Here is a 6,000-nt window from a genome sequence, read left to right on the forward strand (position 1 = left end):
AAGTATGCCTGAAGTAAAAAGGACAACTACTTGAAAAATATTTAATTTGGACAGTACATACAAGTGCGTATACTCTGACAAGAGTACAATTTAAAATGCCAAGAAGATACATTTCAGACTTAAAAGTTAGGTAGTCTCTAAAAAGTTATACATTATAAATTGTTTCTATTTTAAAGTAGACTCCATCTCTAATCGTATAACGTGGTGGTGAATGATTGTGTTCGAGGTGGGCCTTCACCAGCTCGCCTGCGAAGAGGTGATGACGCGCTCGCGGCACCTGTGCTGGCCGGAGGTGACGACGAGGTGCACAGTACACCCAGCGCTTCGTGTGCGCAGAGCTCTGCTGGTGACAGAAACTGAAGCCGTTCACGACAACCATCGACTTGCCACGCGAGTTAGTGGTTCATATCACTAACAATGAAAATAATTTAAGTAACTTTATAACTAGTAAGGTATGATGGCCTGAAGGCCATCGGTTTCTCCCAACTACTCGTAGGTTAACTGTGTACAGTTAACCTAGTTGGAAGAGCACCTTAGTTGGATGCCTTCTGGCATTAAGTTCGCCTTTTGTAACCACCGCTTGATAAGGATTGAAGTTTGTTGATAACTGAAGTTGTAGCCGCCGATAAGAACCATCGGCTGGCGGGTCGGGCGTTCATTATCCTAATTACTGAGGAAAAAAACATTAAAGAGCCGAGATAAGGGCATGTATTTCAGAGTGTTCGCTATTTTTCACTCTATAACCTCCTGGATCCTGAAGGTATTAAATCTGGGAAAACTGTTTTTTTTTTGAAAAATCGATTTAATAAGTAACCAGTAACGTAGGAAAAATAGTAAAAAAAATCATAGTGTTTTCCACTCGATTTTTCCTTATGGGCTCAGGCGAGTACATGGGGACTTTGTCCTCACTCGAGACACCAAACAAATAAAACAAAATACTACAGAAACCAACTTTAATTACATAAAAAAATATAAAAAAATACTTATTATTTTAAAACTATATTATTTCAGTCTGAAATAAACCGAGCTTCTATGAATCTTGCATAATAAACACAAAAAAATACTTTTGTAGGTACTTAATAGTACAGGCAAAAAATAAAATTTTGGTTTGATATTAAACTCTTCTGGAATAAATTGTGTAGGTACTATTAGTATATTAGTACATGTGTAAAAAAGGTACGTAAGTTGCATATTAAGCAAATTACTTGAATGAAAACTAAACTAGAAATTACAGTAACAATTTTCCTTACTAAATAAATAACATTTTATGGCTGACATTTCTTAGAACATTTTTATATTATCTTAACATATAGTTTAGTTTTAATTCAGTACCTAACTTTAATCTTCAGTTTTAGATTTCATAGGACATTTTTATCCTACCTTATAGATTAAGCTTTAATTAAGTAACTTAAATTCTCAGTCTTAAAGACTGTATCGTTAAGTATGAGGACAACTTTGAGTAGCCGTATTTATTTGCTATTATATTTTTTTCTTAAAACAAGATATAGGCTTAATAAGGCACATAATAAGGTTCACATTTTGTCCTAGAAACTCGACGTAAAGCAAGTGGTTTAGACAGTATTGACTTAATCCTCCCGAGTAACAATTACGATTCCGGACAAATGCTACTACAAAATTCACAAAGTGCGTAAATAACGATACGATTGCGAAAAAAAATTGTACTGTGTGAACCTCAACGACATATGATCCACAAAGCAGAATATCTGGACATAGTCTAGCCATAGTTATTTTTAAGAAATAAAGTTCAGGATCTGTGTATGGCGGCCATTTAGAGAATGTGGCATGGTGCTTCCTCTAACTCCGACTTTGATGTCGAATTTAACTACCATACACTGTTTATATCGATTTGGTTTAGGCACTGTTCAAACACCGTGAATGTCAGTTAGACTTTGGCCTATGGCAAATTTTTTTAACTGTTTCTCTCATCCTGCTTACATCAAAAATTTACGACAATCCGGAACGTTGCTCAAAATAGCGTTTTTTTTAATTATATAAATTCACCGCATTTATTCTGCAAGTACCCAATTGAAAAACCATGAAGAGGACTCTTAAAGAATATATTTTGGCAGCATATTAACCTTTGTTTGTTGAAATCGTACAAACAGTCATTGAAATATTTTCAAATTAAGCCAGATAGGGGTTGTCCGGAATTTATTTGCTAGACCTTAATGAAAGTACCATAAAGTCTCTAAAATAAAAAAAAAATTAGACCTTCTTATATCAAATAGTGCTTACCAATACCTTCAGATCATACTCTCGGAACATAATAATATAAAATTATGCACATGTCAACATTTAGACGAGGTTTGTTTTGTCCTTATACTTATCGATACAGTCCTTACATTGATTAGGACTTTGGTCTTACATTAAAATTTAGTTTTTAGTACATGTGTTTTTCGGTATCAGTGACTAGTGAAGATAATTATTTTGTGTCTTAATTTTATTAACAATACAAAATAATAAGACTCACAATATTGAGTGTTGTTTGGTATGGAATTCAGTATACATAACAGTTTCTCTGAATAATTAGACACGGATACCCAAAGAAGTAGTACCAAATGCTCTAGCTATAATTTAGAGTATGTGGTTTTACTCTTTTTCCAGTTTGAAGACATCCTTGTTTGCTTTTCAGTCATCATAGGCATATGACGAGCCATTTTGCTGATGAAGTCTAAATGAAGAAGATGCATGTGCAATCTCCATCTTCGTCTCTTTATCTTTTGGAGCCAGTTCACCCTCAGAAACATCTTCTTCATCACAGCTGACGGTGTTTATGTAGCTCTAATACAATTTTATTCTATCTGATAACTTCTGATATATATCTTCTTCTTTCCTCTATTCGACAGTTTTTTAAGCCTGAAAATCGGAATTAAAATGTTATCAACTTTTATGTGAAATAAAAAATCTTACATTATTGAGACCGGTTGTACTCGTCCGAGAACATAACTTACTTGTTTAAATCCGCTAGTACTCACACGAGTACATAAACTTCAGAGCTATATAAAACCAAAGTTTTTTAACTATATGGATGAAATTTACTTACTGGCATATGAAATACATTATATATTTATTAAATAAAACCAAATAAAAATATATAATTAAACTTTCAATGAGATAAATTCGGATTTACTTACCGCGGGACACCGTGTAGCCGATAGTGACAGATGTCAAAGCCGCACTGATCGCTGATTGGCCATCTGAGGCCAGGTGTCTGTTTTATTTGGTTGACAGTTTCGTTCGGTAACGTTCTATGCCTACAAACTTGTTGTGCTGCTTTGACATTTCACAGGAGATTTTTTTTGATCTTATGTCCTCAAGTGAGGACCGGGGGATCCAGGAGGATAAAGCTGCTGGCAGACTGGGTGGGAATGTTTCAAATCAGACTTCAGAATCCATCCTTCCTTATCGATGATGACACACGATTTGCACATAATGTGACCAGCACTCGAGGTGCCTATCCACCGTTCCGTGTGGGTGTAAGTGTGCTGGTGGCAAAAATTGTAGCCATTGATGATGACCATCTGCTTGGCGCGGGCACTTGCTGACCCAGCAGTGGCGGAGCGTCGATACAACTCGATTCCCAACGGGTTCCCTAGAATTATTTAATATCTGTAGAAGTCCATACAAAACAGATTCCAAACACCCCTCCGGCTTTATCAACGAAAATTTTCCCGCCCCGCCACTGTGACCCAGTTACTAAAAATAGAGACTAGGACGAAAATCGAAACGTAAATGAAAAGAGTTGACTTCCTTATCTTCCCATGAAAAATATAAACTCCATGTCTTTTGTACTGATTCGGTTTGATATAATTTGGCCATTTTTACACGATCACACACAATAGTCTTGTAAGAACGAGACATCTAGTCAAACATGTTTGAGATCTCATCTAGAGACAAGCTTCTAACTTTACAAATTCAAGGGGATCTAAAGACCCCTTACGAAGTAGTGGTTCATTACAATAATTACGAGTTACGTTAATTGCCACAACCATGGTAATAACTGGCAGAGAATGCCTTCTGCCTGGCATGGAATTAGATTTTATTGAGCTATAAATTCTAAATAAAAAAATCTACAGTTTAAGGTAAACTCCATCTCGAATCGAGTACAGCGGCGGCGGATGGCAATGATCCAGATCAGCTTTCAGAATCGTTCCTTCTGTAGAGGAGATGATGACACGGGCCTTGCACTTTTGGCCGACGGTGCATACCCACCGCGTGGTGTGCGTGTAAGTCTGTTGGTGACAGAAGCTGTACCCATTGACGATTATCATCCTCTTGCCGCGCCGGTTTATCGCCCACGTCACTAGAAAATAAGTGAGAAATGGTTAAAATACTGAAGATTTGAAGATTTTATAAGGTAGAAGTTGAGTATTGCACTAATAAGAGTCTTTATCCAGAAGTGGTCCGAAACAAAAATAGAAGTAAAACCATACATTAAAAGAACGGCGTTAGATTATGAAATAAAAAAACTGCATACCTTGGAATACAGTACCTAAATATTATAATGAGAATTGTGGCTTGCTTAATTTATTACACTAAAGACGGTGATATATCCCATTCGCGTCTTTATAAAAGGAATCTTGTTGATGAGGATGGTCGCCTGATGTGGCTAGCACCTGCAGCGCGCGCGTGGTGACGAGCGCCGCGCGGCAGCCGCGGTGGTAGCGCGTGCAGCTCCAGCGCAGATTGTCACTGTTGGTGCACCGCTTGCGGTTGTACGAGAAGTTTTGGTACAGCAGAAGATTAGCTCCGTTCGCTGATGTGATGAGCTTACATTCTGCAAAGTAGGGAAAGTGTATTAGAATCGTTTCAATCACTACATCTAAGTGTTACTTAATTCATGTTTAGAGGTATTTTGTCTTATCATCAAGTATCAATCTCCGTGTCAACATCGGTAAGACACGGATAGCAATACACTTAATTCGATACACGTAAATAGTTGTCCAAAGCTTCATTCAGTTTTGTTCAATAGTAACTTTTTTATATTCAAGTATGGTTGTAAAAAGACTGTCATCTTATAAATACGTAATATATTGGGTTGGTAAGAAAGTAATGAGCGATCGATTGAATTCCACATAAAATTTTTGAGAGAGTTCTAGAATCTTCTACGGTCGAAAGTATATAAAGGGCGAGTCGCACAGTTTCTCGTCAGTCATTCACTAGCTGTCGCCGAGCTAATATAAGGAAGAAAATGGACGAATTAAAAGTGCATGTAAGGCATTGCTTACTATATGAATTTCAGTCTGGCCATTCAGCCGCCGAAGCAGTGCGTAATATATGTCAGCGTGTTGCTCCTGAAGTTGTGTCTGAGGCCACGGCGAAACGATGGTTCCAGCGGTTTCGTAGTGGCGACTTTTCATTATCAGATCAACCTAAGTCTGGTCAACCGGTGAAGATTGATGTAGCCAAATTAAAAACCTTAATTGAAGGAGATCCGAGGCTAACGAGTCGTACTCTTGCTACCGAGTAAGGCTGCTCTCATGTCACCATAGAAACACATTTACACGAGTTGGGAAAAAACTACAAATACAGTGTTTGGATACCGCACGAACTTGATAGAGATCAACTAAACCGCCGTGCCGATATCTGCATACAACTTCTGTCTTTTCGCCGCACATTTAACTGGTTGGACCATCTTATCACTGGAGATGAAAAATGGGTCTTATATATAAATCACACACGCAAACGTCAGTGGCTAGCTCCAAACGAAAAAGGAATAGAGGCACCAAAAACAGAGCCTCACCCGAAAAAAGATATGCTGTCCGTTTGGTGGGATATTCATGGTATTATTCACTGGGAACTCCTACCAAGTGGAATGACTGTTACCGCATCAGTATACTGTAATCAGCTTGAAATTTTAAACCAAAAAATCTGTCAGAATCGTCCACAGCATGCTAAAGTTTTTTTCTTACACGACAATGCTCGCCCACACATTGCAAAAGTGACTCGGCTAAAGCTATTGGAGCTAGGTTGGAAAGT

Source organism: Leguminivora glycinivorella, chromosome 2 (genome assembly GCF_023078275.1).
Source record: "Leguminivora glycinivorella isolate SPB_JAAS2020 chromosome 2, LegGlyc_1.1, whole genome shotgun sequence".
NCBI lineage: Eukaryota > Metazoa > Arthropoda > Insecta > Lepidoptera > Tortricidae > Leguminivora > Leguminivora glycinivorella.